Genomic DNA, 20,784 nt, shown 5'->3' with positions numbered 1-20,784 from the left:
AAATTCAATTTGTTATAATATCAAGAAAAATATAGAATTTATTTAAAAAAGTTATTATAATGATTAAGTTAAAAATATTAGAAAAAATTAATGTTTTTGTTTAATTATTTTCTATAACTGGCTTCATAAACTAATAATTTTTTATTATGAAACAGTAAAATTCTTGTAAAATAATTACTAGTAAATTTATAAATTTATTTAAAAAATTTTTTAATTTTTTTTCTTGTTTAATGTTGGATATAAAAAAATAACTTGATGTAAATTTTATATTTTATTAATATAATTAATTTTTTTAAGTAATAAATTTACTTTTGGTATGTAAACTTTTATTTTTTATAAAATAATATCCAATAGACTGAATTTTTTATTATAAAATTTTTCTGCAGTAATTTATTAATCCTTGTTTATTTTATATGACTTAAACTAAATTATTACATTAACTTTTATAAATTTTTTTGAAGTAATTTTTTTAATCCTCGTTTATTTTATGACTTAAACTATATTATTACATGATAACTTTAATAAAAATTTTTTGAACGTAGTCATTTGTTTGTTATAAAACAATTTGATAAACGTTGAACTATTTATCATGAAATTTTTTGCAGTAATTATTTATATAAATTTATCTGTTATTATTTTTTTATTTTAATAATAGAATTTTTTTATTTGCAAAATAATTTGTTTATTATTTTGTTAAAGATAATTATTTGTATATTTAGAATTTGTTTTATTTAAATTTATTATATAATATTTTTAATTTTTGCAAAAAATTGTTTAATAATTTTTGATTGAAAATTAAAAAATAATTTTTAATTTATTTTTATATATTTATAAATTACAGTTAATAATTTATAATATAACTTAAAAATATTTTTTATTACAAAAAAATTTGTTTTTAATAATTTTTTTATTAACTCATTTGTATTAACAGTAAATAAAATTTGAAGTTTTTTATATTTTGTATATTTATAATTTCCAGCCCCAAAAAATAAAAATAGCCAATATTTTTACTAGAAACAATAATAACCAATTAAAAAAATTCTTTAGAAAAAGTATACATATTTATAATTAATGTACTAAAAAAAACTTAGAATAATTATATTATTAAATAATAATATAAAAAAAAACCAAAAACTTAAATAAATAAAAGTAATTTAAAAAATTATAGATAATATTAATAATAATTGAGAGGTTAATAGTAATAATAAATAGTACATATACTTTTTTTTGATAATTATTTATTATAAAAAAACTTTAATACAAAAAAAAATTAATTTTTTTAGCAAAAAATGAAAGCTGATTAATTTTTTTATGTAGATAATAATAATAATAATAATAATAATAATAAAATAATAATAATAATAATAATAATAATAATAATAATAAAAGTACTTTTCACTGCTTTGAACCTGTTGAACTTGCGGGTTATACGAAAAAATGAAAAGGGATCATTTCCATTAGAGATTTTCGATTCCAAATAACTAAGAAATAATAAATTATAGTAGATAAATGATATATAACCATAGTAGTAATAGTAATAATAAATAAATAAATCAATAAATAATAATTACTTGAAGAAGTTTATTACAGAATTATCTTGAGAAACTTTTTCAAATGATTCGCTTCCTATGAAGAAAGTCAGAAAAATCAATTTTATTATTAAAAGAAAAATTAAAATAGTTATAAATAATAATAAATACAGAGTATATTTAGCACAAGTAAATACTTTTTTAATATCAAGTTTTTGGTAATATAATAACAACAGTCTTAACTAATATAATTATTATTTTTATTTAATTAGAAAAGAGAACTTCATTAGATATTAAAAAATATTTTTAAAAAATATATAAAACAATTAATGTTTTTATTTATTTAATAAATTTTTAAATAAAAATTATAATATTGAAATTAACTAACAACTCAGAAAAGCAATACTTTATTGATATTTTGTGGTATAAAAAAAAAATTAATTATAATTATAAATAATTATATATAAAAAATCAAATAAATTTTATGAAAAACTTTTATAAAATTTTCAGTTAGAAATTCGAAATTTTTTTTAATAAAAATTTTGATCGAGATGGAAAAAATGAATTTTTATAACAATTATTTAACACTTTGCATTAAAAATTTTTTACTAACATCTTAAAATTTAAAATATTAGAATTATTTTTACTCATTCAAAAAATTAAATAAATAATTTTTTTTTTAGTTTTTTTCTTTTAATGCTTAATAAATTTTTTTAAGTAGAAGTAATTATATAATGATTAGTAAATACTTTATTGGATGTATTTAAATTTTTTTTTTACTAATTTAACTAAAAAAAAAACAGAATTAATCATTGACTTCTTTTAATTGCTTTAAAAAAATATTTATATCTAGTAGCACTATAAAAGTTATTATATTTTTTTAAAATTTTAACTAAAATATTTGAAAATAAAATAAATATTTTTTATACTATTACATATAAATTTTAAAATGCTTTAAGAAAAAAAATATTTATTAATATAGCAATAATAATTATTATTATAAAATAAATAATAAACTAATAAATTTTATATATGTTTTTTTAAAATTATATATAAATTATTTTAAGATAAACTTTTTTTAATCTCTCTACAAATATTTTAAATTAGTTAATACTTATAATTATTATTATAAAAATAAAAAAAAATTTAATAATAAAAATAATACAATAATTTAATTTTAAATTAATTATTTTTTAATATATTAATTAATTAATTTTATTAACTTTGATTTAACGGCTGTAAAAATATTTTAAATTAGTAGCACTAATAAATATATTATCATAAAAAAATGTTACTAATGAAAAGTTTACAATTAAATTTTTGTTATTTTAAATATTACACAAATTATTTTTTTTAAATTTAAATTAAGCGTTTCAATAAGTGTTCATAACTAATAAAACCTAATAAAAAAATTAAATTTTAAGTTTTTTTTTCTTATTATTATTATTATTATCGATATAGAAAAAACTTATTATAAAAACTTTTACAAATTGTTATAAATAAGTATGATAATAATAAATAATAAATAGTAAATATACAATATATATTTATACTAATAGATGATATTCCATAAAAAAATGTATATAAAAATTATATATACATATTAAAGAAATAAGTAATAAAAAAGGGTTTATGGTGTATATAATAACAAAACAACGTCAAAAGTGTAAAAAAAAATAATAAAATATCATAATTCTATTAATTTTTAAAAGTTTGATAATTTTAAATTAATTTTTTTTAGTAATAATAATTCTTTTATAAGAAGTAAAGTGGAATTAATAGTAGCAATAGATTGATATGAAGGTTTTTAATACTTTTCTTTTCATTCTTACCAAAAGTTATAGTCTTAAAAATTATATAAAAGAAGATTTTTTTTATATTTGTTTATAATAAAAATAAATTAATTAAGAATTTGTTTTTTTAAATTTTTTTAAATATTTCTTAAAATAATTATAATAATAATAACTTCTGCTTCTTATTAATTTCGAATCGCTCATATTTTCCGAACTACGTGAAGTTATAGTTGAAGGAGACATGAATTCTTTTATAATATAAAATAACAGTAAACTAATTATAATATAATCATAACTATAATAAATTGATATGTAATAATAATTACATAAAAATTATAGTACATATAAAAATACTATATAAACTTTTATTTCTTAGCAAAATACAGTCAATAAAACTTTTTCTTATTTTATAAATATAAAAATTTAATAAAAAATAGTAAAATAAATTTTTTTAGTGTAGTAATAATGATTATATAAAATTATACTACTTATAAAAATACTATAAAAACACAGTTAACTTTTTTTATTTATAGTATATATTAATAATTAATAAATAATAGTATAATATAATTATTTTAATTACTAGATAATATAATAGTTATATAATAAAATATTTCATTAATAAATGAAGGTTTTTTTATATTTTAAAAAAAAATAAATCTATATTTAAAATTTTTCTTTGCTTTTTATGAAGATTGTATTATATTAAAAAAAAAATTTCTAATAAATATTTTTATTCTATTTTTCTTATTTTTTTTTATTATATCTAATTATTATCAAAAAATCTGATTATTTTTATAGTAAATAAAAGCAACTTATATATAAACCTTTTCTTACTATATCAGCTATAAAAAATATATTTTTATAGTAAAAAGCACCTTCGTTTGGCCCAAATAAGTCCTCAAAGGAAACATCTTTAACGGGGCTAAGGAGAGAGTTTGAAGAGAGTTTAGAAGAACTGTTAATAAAAAAAAAGTATTGGATATTATTCTATAAATAATAAAAATAAAAAAAAGTAAAATAATTAAAAAATGTTTAAATCTAATAAAAGGAATAAAGAAATTAACAAATAAAACTTTTAATTATAAATTATTATATAAAAAAGTTTTTAAATATAATAAATTATTATTAAAATTGTTAAATAATAAGATGTTATAATTTGATTAAAAAAAGGTTTCGATAAGATGTAATTTTTTTAAAATAATTATGAGATTAACAAAAAAAACATTTTATTATAAATGTATAGTTGCAATAAATATTATATAAAAAATTGTAAAATATAATTTAATAATTATTAATCATTTTGTTTTCCAATTTTATTTATAATTTTTTTTTTTAAAGTTCAATTAAGTAGTTTAGATAAATTTTTTTTACGATAAATATAATAAAATAATAAAATATATAAATTATTTTGAAAAATTTTATATTTAAAAATAATTGTTATTATTATAAAAAATTGTAAAAAACCTTCATAAATAATTATAACTTACTCTGATTAACCTTAGTATTAGTATATTAATATTATTTTTATTACTTTTATTACTTTTATTAAAAAATTATTTTACTAATAAACTTTTCCTTTAAGTAATAAATAAAATTAACTCTGATTAACTTTTTTAAATATTATAAGAATAAAAAAATTTTTATTACTACTACTAATAATAAAAAAATATATTTAATTAAAATATAACAAATGGTATAAATTTATATATAATGTATTGTTTACTAATAAACTTATACTCAATAATTTTTATAAAAATTTTACTTCATTAATATAAACTAAATTGGATTAACTTTCATATTAGGATTATTAACAAAAGAATAAAAAATTATTAATAATTATAAATAAATAATAAAAATAATTAGTCGAAATGCTTACAAATAATATTTTACTTTCTATTATTATATAAAAAATATTAATTATTAATAATAAACATTGGCAAAGTAAAATCATCTCACAAACGAAATAATCATGTGTTAAATAAAAAGAATGATATTTTTTTTAATTGTTAACCCGAATTTGTCGTGCTTCTCCTCAAAAGGACTACCTATTAGTTAATATTATTTCTATAATAAAATTATTAATATATAAAAATTTGTTTTTCTTATATTTTATTACTTTTTGGATATAAAAAGTTTTATTGTTACTGTCATTATAATTATGTGTTTATTGCTATTACAACCATTTATTTATAAATTTTACTATTAATTATTACTACTTATTTACTATTGTTTTGTTTCTTGTTATTATCATTAGTAATAATAAATTACTAGAAATTATTATAGTAACAATTATAATATTTTATAGTTTCTTAGTATTATTATTTATTTTTATTAGTACTAAAAAAATTAATTATTATTATCATTATTTTTCATGTTATTTATTATTATTATTATTCTTATAAATATTTCTTACAGTAACTATTACTATTATTTTATATATATATTTTTATTTTTTTGATACAATTATTATTGCTATTAGTATTTATTATATAATTTTATTATAAACTATAATTGACAAGTATAAATTATTTTCATTATTAAAATTTAATTTTTTATTTTATTAATTTTTTATTGCTTATACTATTATTTATTATAATTAATTCATATAATTATTTATTAACATTAATTACTAATTTTATATTTTTGATTATTGTTATAATTATAAATTAATATAACATTATTTATTAGCATATTTTTTTTATTACCTATCATTTTTATTTCTACTACTATTTATTATTATTGCTGTTAATATTTTAATAAATAGTATTATTACTACTATAACTATTTATAATAAATAAATATAAAAAAAGTTTACTGCTATTATTATTTACCGTCATTATTTTATTATCTATTATTTGAAGTTTAATCTATATAAATTTTATTAGTATAAATAATTATATAAAATATTATATTCTTGCTATTAATATTTACTATAATTATTATTTTGTTACCTTTATATATATATATTATTAAGAATTTATTCATTTTTATCATTAATTCTTATTATAAATAAAATTTTAAATTATTATATTATTACCATTTCTCATTAATAATTCATTGTTAGTGCACTATTAGTACTTTTTTATTTATTATTACCAAAGTTTGGTGACCAGCCAATAACTGGAGAGTCCAAAGACGGCGCTCCTCTTTTCAGTTCAACTTCAGAGACCTGAATTGTCGTGAAACTTTAAAGCGCCAATCATAAAAAGAAGAAAACTTTATAAAAATTCTATTAGCTAATAATTAAGTCAATAAATAGTTATGGCTGTGACTGGAAGAGTAATTTTTTTTATTTTTTTTAAAACATTAAACTTTCGGGAACATGTTTCTTATTATTAAAATATATTATTATTTAATAAATAATAAATATAAAGTTTTTTTTTAAAATTACTTACACTGCTTTCGCTATATAAGGAAGTCCAGAGTTTTGCTAAATATAAAAGTTTTGTATAAATATAAATATAATAAAGTAATAATATTAATAATATAAATAATAAAACTTTTTTGTTTCTCGGTCAAGTTAATTCCGTATGTTTGCAAGGGGTTTACATGCTTCTTCCAATATGCAAGAAGCTTCGCGCTCATTGGACAGGCTGTTAATAAGCACCAATCAGGTCAAAAATAATTATATCCTTTTTGATAGTAAGAAAAAGCTTTTTAACAAAATTAGGGTGAGTATAAACATAATAATTATAACAATAAATATAAAAAACAATATGTAAAATAAAGCATAAATAATTGTAAAAAGTGATGCGCTCCACTAAAAATTGCGCCCAAAAATTTAATATAAACCAATTAAAAACGATTAAAGATGTGCTCAACCCGTCTTTTTTTTCCTAGTTTCATTGTTAAAGAAATTTTAACTTAAAAAATATATTTTTTTCTAATATTTAAAACTTGAAAATCGACAAAAATCGCCAAACTTTTTATTTTAAAAATTTTATGTAATATTTTTAAAAAGAAATTAAAAGCGAGCAATTTAAAAAAAAAAAAAAAGGAAAAAAAAAAGTTAGAAAAAACAAAACTCCGTTGAAAAATTTAATTTGATTTTTTTTCATAATAAAACAAAGCGCTGAACTTACAAGGAAGATGGAAGTTTCTTTCAAGTATTTTTTCGTTAATAATGATTTCTTTAATATTTCCTTTATCTGCTATTATTTTTATTAAAAAAAGAAAGGTTTTTTATGATAAATAATAATATTAATATATTAAATAGATATAATAATTTTTTTTTATTTCTTTATAAAGCTTGTTTCGTTTAATTATATATTTTAAATATATAAAATTATAATATTGACGTTTGTATTTCTATATAAAGTTTGTTAAAAAATTTAGAATAGAAGAAAATATAAAAAAAAAATATTTAAAGTAAAATAAATATTTATATATAAAAATATAAGTAAAATTATTATAGTAATAATAATAGAAACTTCGTAAATAATATTATTATAATACCAAAATTTAGTAAATTATAACATAAAATTTTCATAAAAAAAAGTATGATATAAAAATGTGTTTAAAAGAAAAATTTTATAAATTATTTAATAAATATTTAAATGAAAAATATTAATAAAATTTATTAATACAATAAAAATAAATATATATCAAAATATAAAAAATAATTGGTTACTCCTGACAAAAGTTTTATATTTATATTTTTATTTCTTGTTATTATTTACTAAGAACTTTACTTTCTAACGGAATAGTAATGTCAGAAGTATTTTGTATATTTTTTCTTATAATATCTCCCGATAAAACGATGACGTCATCAAGAAAAAGTTTATTTTTTCTTTTGGATTTATTCAGTTTTAACCGTTTTGGCTGAAATTCAAAATCTTCCAACTTTAATAATAAATAAGCTATTACTAATAAATAAATATATAAATGTTACGTCCATCCGTAGTGGCTCTAGGAGGTTGAATTTTTTATTGCATTAATAATAATAAAAAAGTGTTAAAAAGTTATATATCTATAAAAATTATTTTAGTAAATATTTTAAAATTACACAAATTTACGTAATTATTATATTAAGTCAATATTTAAAAAATGCACTATATATTTTGGTAACACGTACACATTTTATTAATAATTATATAAAAAGCTACTAAGAATTATAAAATGCTCAATTGTACCTATAAAAAATATAAACTTTAAATAAAGGTTATATATATACTTTTAATTAAATATTTTTAAATGTACATCTTTATTGATAAGAATTTTATATTAATATTTAAAAAAAAACTTTTTTAAAATAATTATATGTACTTAAATAAAATATTAACAATTATTAATTTTTTTTTAGGCATACATAATTATATTTATTATAATTATGAATTTTTTTATATAAAATAAATCAAACTAATAATTTGTTTATAATATTTTTTATTAAAAACAATTTTATTTTAAATTTACAATACAAATATTTTCAATATAAAAATTGCTCAACTCTCTTCAGTATAATTTATTATGAGTTGTTTTCCTTCGTAACTTTGATTTTTTTTTTTTCAAATAAATATTATTTCATATTAAAACATATTACCTTACATTTATTTTAAAATTTAATTTTAATTTTTTCTATTACCTTTTATATAGGAATATATAATTATAATAAAAGAAAAGATATATAGATCTAATAGAATAAAATAAATGAATATCCGATATAAATACGGAAAATAATAAAATAATAAAATAAAAAAAATATAAATACATAAAAAAGTAGGAATAGTAATAAAATTTATATAATAATAAATATTCATAATTAGTTAATTTTTTTTGAAATGCATTATTAAATAATTTTTATTATAAATTTATAAAGTAATTTTTTTTTTATTAATAATAGATTAAAAAAAAATTTTGTTATTATAATTTTTAAAATATACTGTTTATAAATAATTTTTTCCTAATTTTAAAAACTGTATGATTTGGTATATTATATATATAATGAAAACAACGTCTATTATAATAATACACTGTAAAATATTATTAATAATTATAAATAATTATTAGATATATTTACTTGCTATTGAATATAGTAAAATTATAAAGTAAATCTTATAAATAAGATTAATTGTAAAACTTCATAAAAATAATTATATTTAAACTAGTTGCAATATTATAATATATTCCATAATTTTTCTATTGTGGATTTGAATTGCATTATCTTACCGATTTTAATTAAATAAAAAATTTATTAAAAAATAATAGTTCTAAAATTTTGTTACAATAATGATATATAAAATAGTCGCAATATTATAATATATAATAAATTTTAAATAAATATTCAAAAATGCACTACCTTATTTATAAGTATAAAGATAAAAATTGCTAGTAATATTATTTTCATTCTATAAGTAAAAAAGACTTTTCAATAATTATTATATAAAAGAATAGAAATATTATAAAATGTTAAAGAAAAATAATACATAATTATTTAAAGTAGTATATAATTTTTTTTAAACTTAAAAATCCACGATAATTTTAACTATAAATATAAATTTTAAAATAAAAATTTTTATAATAAAAAATTTAAAATAAATTATTTTTGATGATAAGTTTAAACCAATCTTTTATTAATAAAAATATAATATTTAATTATAACTTTATATAAATATTATTTTATATAATAATAATTAAAATATAAAAAATGTAATTATTATTATTTATATATATAATTTTTTTTTATAATTGAATATATTAATATATTTATATAAACAAAAATAATATATTTTTACTATTTAAGTATTATATATATCATAGTTTATATAAAGTTTACAACAACTTTTTATTATTAATTAAATATAGTATTTAATAATATATAAAATATTATATATAAAATTATAATATTGTATAATATATCTTTATTATTACTTATATAAATAATTTTTTTTTATAAAAGAATATATTATAAAACCATTATTATAATAGTTTTATACAGAAACTTAGTAATATATACAATTTTATAACAATTTATTACCATAATACAAAGGATAAAAGTTTTTAATATGAATATATAGAAAAACATTATTCATAATAACTTTTCAATAATAATTATTTATAAAATATTTGCAATAACGTATTATTTTTTAATAATGCATAAAAATTCACAATTATATTTATTATAATAAAATAAAAATTTATCTAAAACAAATATTTTTATTTTATTAATTATCAAACTTTTATATAATATTTGTAAGTTGTTAAATATTAAAGTTTATCATTATATACTTTAAATAATATTTAAGAATATCATAATTATAAACAGACATTTTATTTACAATAACTATATATAAAACAATATATTAAAATAATAAATTAAAATTATTATTTAAAAATAATATTATAAACGCGGTTTATCTAAATAATAATTATATATATAAAAACAATAAAAGTAGGAAATAAATTATATATATTATTTATTTCATAAACATTTAGAAATGCACTATAAAATTTTTATGTTTATTATAATAATAGATTTTGAAATTTCTTTTTTACATTAATAATTAATAGACTTTTATTTATTAAAAAGATATTCTAATTATAAATGCGCTTTTTATAATAGTAAAATCAATATATAATACTTATAATAATAAAAAAAGAAGTTATATATCAATTTTTTTCTTTTATTATAAAAGTGTACCATAAAATTTTGTAAAAAGTTTCCTATTATATATTCTCAATATACTTTGTTAATAATTATTAATAATTATTGTATATAAAATATTTATTATTATTATATTAAAATAAACAAAATTTTTTTTAATAAAATATATATAGAAAGATTTATTCTAAATAATAATAATTATATACTAAATATTTGACATTATTGTATCAAAATAATAAATATATTAAAAGAAAATTTTAGATAATAATAATAATTATATATAAAAAATTACAATAATACAAAATAAGTTTATTACATTATTATAATAGTTATATAAATAAATGTTACAATTATTTAACTTTTCTATATCTCTTTACTTTTTATTTACTTTTTTTGTTTAATATAAACTTTTAGTAATATAAACAAAAACTTTTATATTCTTATAAAAAATATTTTATTCTAAATATAAAAGAAATTTATGAAGCACATTTATCCATTTATAAAAAGATAATAACTAATTAACCAATAGCAGGCCTGGAAGGCAGTTCAGCATCCAATTCGAAACTTGAGTTACTTAAAGATCCGGAAAGTGTTTCTTTAATGTAATAGTTTTTAAATATTTTTTTAAGCAAAAGTTTTTATACTTTTTACTAAAAGCTGCGCCAAACAATGTATAATAAAAAAGTGTATAATAGTAATAGTAATAAACATATAAGTTGGGAAGATGTATTAATGGTTTTCATAAAAATAATAAAAAAAAGAAAATGTTTAATAAAATTTAGAACTTCAAAGAATATTATAAAAATTGTTAATAAAAATAATATACAAATAATTTGTAGTATTTAAATAAAGTGATATAAGAATAATATAAATGTCAATAAAATAATACGAAGGTTAAATAATATATAAATATATATATAAAAATAATATTATTTTCTTAAAAATAATATAAAAGTTATAAAAATAATACGAAAAATTATATATTATATAATAATTATATAAAAAATATAAATTCATAATAATCATAAAAAAATTATAAAAATAATACGAAAATCAAATAATAGAATAAATATATAAAATATAATTTTCATAATATTAATATAAAAGTTATTAAAAATATATGAAAAATTAAATATAATATAAATATAAAAATAATATTTTCCTTATAACATAGAATTTATATAAATTATACGAAAATGAATAATAATAATAAAAATATAATTTTAATAATAATCATATAAAATCACGATAATTAAAGAATAATATATTAAATATATAAATAAGTATAATTTCCCTAATAATAATATAAAGTTAAAGAATAATATAAAAAGTATAAATAGTATTGAGATAAATAATTATAAATTAAGATTTTTAGCTTAATTTTTTTTCAAAACTGATAATATTTTGTTAACCTTTCAATAAATTATTTATATAAAAGTGTATAAACCTTTTAATTTAGGAGCATCAACTTCTTCAATATCAACAGGAATCACTTCTTCCAAATCAAAAGATTCCTTAAAATTTCTATTAAATAATAAGTATATAAATAGATAAAATAATAAAAATTATAAAACTTGTAATGTTTTGTAAAGCATAAATAAAGGGACTGCCATTTGCCGAATACATTCGAAAATAATAGAAAAAAACAAAAAAATACAATTATTATAAACTAAAAAGTTGCATTAAAAAACTTAAGATTATAGGAATAATTTTTTTTTAAATATAATTAATAAATTTTTAAAAAAAAAGTACAAAAAAAATAAATTTTAGATTATTAACTTTTACTTTTTATATAAGTAAAAAAAGATATTTAATTTTAGTAATAAATATAAATAAATAATAATAAAAAATTATAAATAAAAATATAAAAAAAATGTAAAATTTACATTAAGCTTGCGATTTTGTAAATAAATTTGTTTCTATACAATAATTAATAATAAATAAATGAAAGTAATAAAAAATGTAAATAGTATATATTTTAGGTAATTAGTTCCATTAACTTCTTATTACAGTTAAAAAATAATAATAAATAAATAAGTAACAAATTTGATAAACAATATTTTATATAATTTACGTCATTAACTTATTATTATAGTTATATTAATAATATAAATTAAATAATCATAATAAATATATAAATATAATTATAAATAAAAATAAAAATAAAAAAAGTGACATTTCGCTTACGATTGTTTTATTTGAGTACTATAATCAATAATAGATATGAAAGTCATAAAATGTAAGAATATAAAATAATTTAGATTATTTATTTCATTAACTTTTCATTAAAGTTACGAAAATAAAATAAAGTTAATAATAATTATAAATAATTAAAAATTTTTATAAAAATATAAAACGTAAAATTTGCATTTAGCTTACGATCATGTGATTCAAGTATTATAATTAATAATAAACAAAAAAAATTAATAAAAAATGTGTAAATAAAATTTCATTAACTTTTTATTAAAGTTAAAATATAAAATAGATTTAATAATAAATAAAAAAATAAAATAAATTATGTGAAAATATAAAAACATTTATAATTTGCATTGAGCTTTTTTGTTTCAATATAATAATTAATAATATAAAGATGAAAGTAATAAAAAATTTAAATATATAAAATATTTTGAATTATTGATACATAAAATAATATAATAATTTCAATAATTTTATAAATATAATTATAAAGAAAAATATAAAAAAAAAAACATGTAAAATTTGCATTTAGCATGGAATTTTTTTTTCAAATATAATAATAAATGTATAAAAGTAATAAAAAAATGTAAATTATATATTTAATTTTAGATTATTGAGCTCATAAACTTTTTATAACAGTTAAATAAATAACATAAATTTATTGTTATTAAATAAAGATATAGAAATATGTTAAATTTACATTTAGCTTACAAATTTTTTTTTTAATAATATAGAAATGGAAAAATGAAAAATATATAAACATAAAAAATGTGAACTATAAATTTTATTAACTTTTAGTCAAAAATAATAATAAATAAATAAATTTAAATATAAAAAGAGTAAAATTTTTACAAGCAAAAATTTAAATAATAAGAAATTTTATAGTAATAAAAATATATGTAAATATAATAATTTAAATTATTTAGTTTGATAAATTAATAATAAAAATTATAATAATAAAACTACAGTAGTCTCTCGCTGGGAATATTTTCTTGTAGATTTATATTAATAGAAGAAATATTTGTTAAATCACATTGAAATTCGTCTTCCAGTTTCTGATCTTCACAAAAAAAATGTATATTTACTTAATATTGTTATATATAGATAATATTTAATTAATGTTTATTAATATTATTATTAGTATTATTAAAATGATTTATATATTTGCTTTTATTTTTATATTTATTATTTATAAATACTTCTATATTTATATTATAATTATTTCATAATACTGGTTTAATATTATTATTTAATTATTATTACTATTAATTTTTTTTAATTACTTTTTAAATTTATTATTTTTGGTTATTATTTATTCGTATTTATATATTCTTCATTTTACTTAACAATCTTTAATAAATTTATTAGTTATTATTAATATTACATTTATTTTATATTTTCATTAATATAAGTTGCTTTATTATTATTTATAAAATATTTATTTATATTTATTATTCTTTTTTTTTATTCAATATTTATTTAAAAAAAATTATTCATAATTTATAATTTGTTTACTGCTTTTTCTCTAAAGTTTATTATTTCTATATTTTAATTAACTGTTTAATATTTTTTTTAATTTTAAATTTAATTGCATAATTTTTTATTATATTTACTATTATTAATAATATTAATATATTTTATTTTTATTATTAACAATACTATTATTTGATTTTAGTATTACTATATATTACCTCTTCCAACTTCATAACTATAAATTTCCTCCAAAAATTTTGAATCGTATTTTAAAAACTGCGTTATCCCTGAAAGAGGAAGTCCCGAATTATTTTCTTGGACTTGGAGAGTTATTTTTTCTTCTCTTTTAGAAAAAAAAAATTATAATTAAATAAAAATCTAATCAATGAAAATTCTCATTAATTAAAATTATAATAATTGACTTCAGAATAGTTATTAATTAAAATTTATAATTTTTTTACGTTCAAATTTCTACTTGAACTTTATAATTTCAAAAATAAATAATAATTAATTTTAAAAAAAAAATTTAATTATTATTCCATATTTAAAGAAATTAATTATTTTTATAATTACTATAAGGTAACTTAATTTTTTTTTGAAAAAATTGTTACTTTTATTTATAAATTTATTATTAGAGTCAGATTTTTACTTTTTTGTATAAATTTAAAAAATTAAAAAATTATGGCAACTTTATTAGTACATAAACTTTTATTAATATTAATAATATAGTGAACTGGTTTTTCGAATTTCTTAAGAGGAGTGCATCTTTAGTATTTTTTTTAAACACCGTCCAAATTTGCTTGGAGTCATCTAAAAAAAAAAAATATTCAAAATTAAAAACGTGCTTAATATTTATAAGACTATTATTATTTTATAATTATGCATAAACTATAAGAAAACTTTTACTTTAATAATATTGATAGTTTTTTAAAAAACTTAAAAATTTTACTCCGCTCTTCTGTTATAGTTGAGTTCTTATAAAAATAATTTTAAAAATTTAGATAATAATTTTTTGTAATAATAAAACTATAAGAGGTTTGCTACAACTTTAGGCCGAAGCGAATGCGTTTGCGATAATAAATCTTTTAATTTAATTTTTAAAAATTTGTGTTTAATTAATAAAAATTTAAATTTTTGTTATTCTGTTAGTAAAAAAATTTATTTTGACACAATTATTTATTGTTTGTAAACATAGAAAAACTATGAAATTTAATTCTTCTTGTTATCGGTTTTAGTTATACACTTACTCCATAAATAAGTTATTTGCCTTCCGTAAATCCTTACCACGCCTACAAGTAAACTTGCTGACAAGCGAAGAGCAAAAGCTTGCTCGGGATAAGCAATAGTAGTACTAGGAGAAAAAAAATTAAAATTAAAGTTAATTTTATTTGTTAATACTATAATAGGCTTGTTAATAGCTAGTTAAGCAGTAGGATGAGAGCCGGTACCACGTGTTCTCTACATCCACACTGCATACATCTTTTTTAGATATTTTCAGTAAGCCTTGACTGCCATTTTCAGAAAATCCAGCAATCCTATAAAAAAATTGTTTTTCTTCTTGTTTTTGTAAGGGTTTTTCTAGTAATAATAACAGCGTACCATACGATTCCAAGCTTGCCGTGCTTTTTACTTAGTATATCTTTTGAGTAAAACATTTTTCTGCTGGAGGATCAAAAATATGTGAGGCTTCTAAAACTTTTTTTTTAAATAAGGCTGGACTTAATATTATATATTAAAGTTGTGAGTGCACTGAGAATATCAAAAATTATTGTGTAGTTTTGAGTAGATAATAAAAAGTTGGGGAATACATAAAAATTAAAAATAAGGAAGATAACTGCATACTTTGCTCCAATTTTTTTTTTCCACTTTATGTGTTGAGTCAGTTGCAACTATTTAATTTTTTGTGTGTTTTTTTTAATTTATACGCATTTATTAAAGGAGAAAAGTTCCGTCAAAGTCGTACTTATTTTAAACTCTTTAAAAATCTACAATGAAGAATTTAATTTTTGTTCTTCTTTTTACCAACAAATTTTTAAATAATAATGTAAGGTTTTTTTTGGAATAAAGCTAAAATAAGCTTAAACGAGTCTTGAAAGATTATAGGTCAAAAGGCATTTATTTTTATTCTTATTACAATTTCATATTTTTAATAAATATTTTATGAGTGCAACTTGATATTAATTTATCAGAAGTTTGTGTAAAGAAGTAATTTCGTAATATCCTTTTTTTGAAACGTCCCTTACTCTTACATCCGTTATGTAACTGTAATTAAAGCTACAAGAAAATTAAAAATGAATAAAACTTGTCTTTAAACTAATTTAAAAACCTAAAGATTTGTGATCTATATATAAGGTTTTATTTTTTACCTAAGTAAGATTTTTTTAAATATAATTTTTAAGTTCAAGTAAAATATGAAATGGCCTAAAAATATGAAGCGCTCTCTTTGTTTAATTGTAAACTTTTTAGTGCCTGCTGCCTTGAAGATTTTAATTCCTTCTTGCAAACTGTAAACCGGTTTTACTATAGCCCCCTCTTAATAGTAAAATTTGTTAAATTTTCAAGTGTACTTTACTTAGAAAAGTGAGAGTAAACTTTAGTGTTATTTAGGTTAATACTTATTAATAACTATAATTTTTGGCTACTTTTTGCTATGTTTTTACCGCAAGATCTTTTACTAAAATTTTTATTTAGAAAAGCAATAAAATAAATTAATAAGTTGTTTCGAAAATTTTATATTTTAAAATATCTTTAAGCCGAATATTATAACTTTAATTACATGAACAGAGAAAAAATATATAGAGATAATAAATATAGAAGTCTAGCGGGTGCTCGTTAGTAGTTACTATAAACCTAACTCGTATAATCTGGAAGAATTTGTTTAATCATAATATATCTAATACCTTTTTGCAAAATGCTGCTTCGTTCAATGCTCGGATTTTTATTGGAATTATTAAATAAATACTAAAGTCCGAATGGTAGCAATGTGCTTAAAATTAAACTACAAAGAAATAAGGAAAGAAGTTATTTTAAGAAACGTTAATAGTCAAACAGGAATGATTATAATTTGATGTTGCCTACGAATTTGGCCAAGAGGAATATGCATACAATAGTACGATTTCAACAGACTTCACACATCAAAGGTATTTGCGGAAATTCTTTTTTTGTTGACTAAAATTTTGTAAAAGCTCGGAATTTTTTAAGGAAAACTGCTTTATCCGAATTATCTGCTTCAGTGTCAACCGCAAAATCTTTTTGTATAAATTAAAAAACACCTCCGATGCCCTTTACAGTTTTTTATAAATAAAGTATTTTTCGAGTTTTCTGCAGGAGTACTCACATACAAGTCGTATTGCTGTGCGTAGCGAAAAAAGGGAGACTAACTTTATCAATAGCTTAAATATATGAATGAAGTTTCTTGACTTGGACGAGCACTAATAAAACCTTAATTTATATAATTGTAGCTTCTCTTAGCCTACTTTGAATAAGTAACGTTAGCCAGCCAAGTAGCTGGGATTTTATAATCTTTCAGAGATTAAAAATTTATGCTAAGACGAACTAATCTTACCTAATTTTTATTTTTTTTTAAGGTAATAAATAAGAAAACTGGCCACTCAAAGGGTAGTTTATAACTCATAGTGTTTGGCTATACCTCCTTTCTAGCCACTCAGTACCTAAAAATATATAGGAATAAACCATTAAATCTAAGAACTAAGTATGAAAAACTACTTAACAATAATAACTTAATCAGATTAGAAAAAGTAAATATATCAAATATTAATAGACTTTAAAAATAAATTTTTTAAATCGTTCTTATAGCCAGTGTAAATATATAAAATTATTTTATCATAATTTTCATTTAATCGAAACCGCAAGAAACTATGAAATTACACCACAATGTTCAATATCCCAATCACTTACCCATTAAAAACTAACTTGCGAGAGGTTACTGAGCCGCGACCTTTTACTAGTAAATAGTTGTTGTACACTTCCACAGTGGCAAAAGATAATACGTCTTCTGGTGCTTCAAGGGGAGCTTCCAGTGTAACATGGTGAATCCCTACTTCATCTACCCCGTACCCTCCAGAATGATCGTGTCCACTGAAAACTGCCACTACGTTGCGCTCCGAAAAAGAATGGGACGAAGAAATTTTTTCTGCGAATATACTAAAGGCGCTATTGTTTTTATTATTATTATTATAATTATTACCCTTTTTTGTATTATTACAACCATTCTGATCTTTTTTTTGGTTAGTAATATCATTATAAAACTTAATATGACCGTCTTCACTACTACTTTCACACTTCACTCTCCTATTACACTTTAAATATTTTTTACTTTCATTAGGTAGTTGCGTAAAAAGATTTTGGTTACTTTCACTATATAAATTACGATCGTTAGATTCTAAATATTCATATACATTTTGAGTGTTATTCTCTCTTAATATTTCCCAAGTTTCTTCGTAATCCCAAACTAAGCAACTGTTGATACAACTAGAGGGATGGAGGGCGATGTGTGTAAAAATTACAACGTAATGCCTCATATTTTTTAAACGTTTTAGTTCTTTCCTCAGCCACTCCCTTTGAATAACCCCGAATGCTCCGTTAAACGGAGCAAAACGCATTTTAGGGCCTTTTAGTCCGGTAAGCCAATCTGCATCAGATTTCAAATCGTTTGGATTATATTTACATAAATATCGGTAAGCGCTTTCCTTGTAGAGACGTGATAATTCTTGTAGTTTTTGCTTATCATAGTTCTTGGGCAAATTAGAAATGTTTATATCACTGCTTTTAAAATAGAGAGAAATAGCTTCAGGTGAAATTGTTGAATAAAAATAAGGATCTAAAATTATAAAAGACCAACCAGGAAAGGGAGAGAAGGAATAGAACGAACGCTGGAGCTTACAAATGTTACTATATTGACCGTGAAGAGTATTCCTTTTCGAAATCGAAGAACTTTGATGGCAAAAACATGAAAAATTTGAACATTTATATACCTTCAGTAAACGCTGTAGTTCTTCTCGCTTAAAATTGTATAATTCGTGGTTACCTATACAGTGGTATATTTTTCTACAGATGCATTTCTTTAAAACTTTTAACACCTCCCTGATAGCAATGTATCTCGTCCCATCCTCCCTGTTAAAACCGTCTATTAAATCTCCTAACTGACATATAAACATTATTTTTGTATTCTGATTCAAAAATGTATTGTATTTAAGCTCTACACCAATATTTAGCGTAGAAATCTTTTCCGTACCCGAAATTTCTTTGTTCCAAACTTTCACAGCCCTTTCAAGGCTTTTTAATGATTGTCTATACCTTCTGACTTTACTCCCTGAAAAGTCTGTTCCGTTATCTCGATCTACATACTGGACATCAGCAATCAAACCAAAGCTAAACAATGGAGGCACCAGTAAATCGTCGATAGTACCGCCCCTACTCCCAACCATACCTACAAACGGAGGATTTGATGTCTAAAGATTCTCGCTAGATCCGACCGAAGGGACCACAAAAAAAGGTCATAATTACATATTAAATGTGGATCTACCCAACTTTTATATATTGAAAAGATTCAGCCTTTAAAATAGCACATTTAAAACCTAACGAACCCATAGAAAAGAACGAAAAACGAAAACAAGCTATATTGATATTATTGGTTGCGAACAAATAAAAAATGTTGCTAGTCACCTTAGAATTTTCTAAACCAATCATTTACTGAATAAATGGCCATATTGACCTCGAGGTTAAAAGGAGTCATGCATTATCTGACCTGTTAAAATTAGAACATAAAACGCCTGCATTCACAAACCCCGTTATATATATATTTTTTTGAGCTGTAGTTTAAGAAAGTTTATAATAAAAATAGTGACGTAACTTATAAAAGTATTTTTTCGAGAGAAGAAATACTGAGACCCACATTAAAATTTAAAAATTTTATATATTATTCATAACTGTGTTCCGCGTTTGATTAAAGTAAAACTGTAGCGCATTCCGCTTATAATTTTTTTTTTATAAATAATAAATTATAAAAAGTAGCATGAATTCTACAGTATTACTAAGAACTAAGATACGGCCAACAAAGGCTTCTTAAGTGGCTTTAACTAAAAAAAATTAATAACGTGCCTTATTTAGTGCCTCTTAATTCTGGAGCCTTAATTATTTTACTTCAATTTAGATTATGGGGACTCTTTTA

General features: G+C 17.7%; 3 long non-coding RNA genes across 4 annotated transcripts; 1 reads left to right on the top strand and 2 right to left on the bottom strand.

Moving 5' to 3' along the window:
* Nucleotides 1-1,579: 1,579 nt before the first annotated feature.
* LOC135120785 (uncharacterized) lies at nt 1,580-4,237 on the bottom strand. The gene is made up of 3 exons (XR_010278732.1): nt 4,201-4,237; nt 3,496-3,570; nt 1,580-1,626 (listed from the first exon to the last, which is right to left on the bottom strand). It is a non-coding gene; the product is annotated as an uncharacterized LOC135120785 (long non-coding RNA).
* LOC135120784 (uncharacterized) lies at nt 3,527-6,506 on the top strand. The gene is made up of 3 exons (XR_010278731.1): nt 3,527-3,591; nt 4,191-4,297; nt 6,427-6,506. It is a non-coding gene; the product is annotated as an uncharacterized LOC135120784 (long non-coding RNA).
* Nucleotides 6,507-18,466: 11,960 nt separating this feature from the next.
* Nucleotides 18,467-20,088, bottom strand: LOC135120788 (uncharacterized). Of its 2 annotated transcripts, none has more exons than XR_010278734.1 (3): nt 19,589-20,088; nt 19,456-19,529; nt 18,467-19,379 (listed from the first exon to the last, which is right to left on the bottom strand). It is a non-coding gene; the product is annotated as an uncharacterized LOC135120788 (long non-coding RNA). The 2 variants fall into 2 exon arrangements; XR_010278735.1 differs by having other exon boundaries at nt 18,467-19,376.
* Between the last annotated feature and the right edge of the window lie 696 nt (nt 20,089-20,784).

The sequence above is a fragment of the Zophobas morio genome, unplaced genomic scaffold (assembly GCF_036711695.1).
Source record: "Zophobas morio isolate AGI-343-1 ecotype UQ-CSIRO unplaced genomic scaffold, CSIRO_AGI_Zmor_V1 ptg000420l, whole genome shotgun sequence".
Classification (NCBI taxonomy): domain Eukaryota; kingdom Metazoa; phylum Arthropoda; class Insecta; order Coleoptera; family Tenebrionidae; genus Zophobas; species Zophobas morio.
Note: the sequence above shows the minus strand (reverse complement) of the source record. Positions and strands in the feature narration are given on the sequence as shown.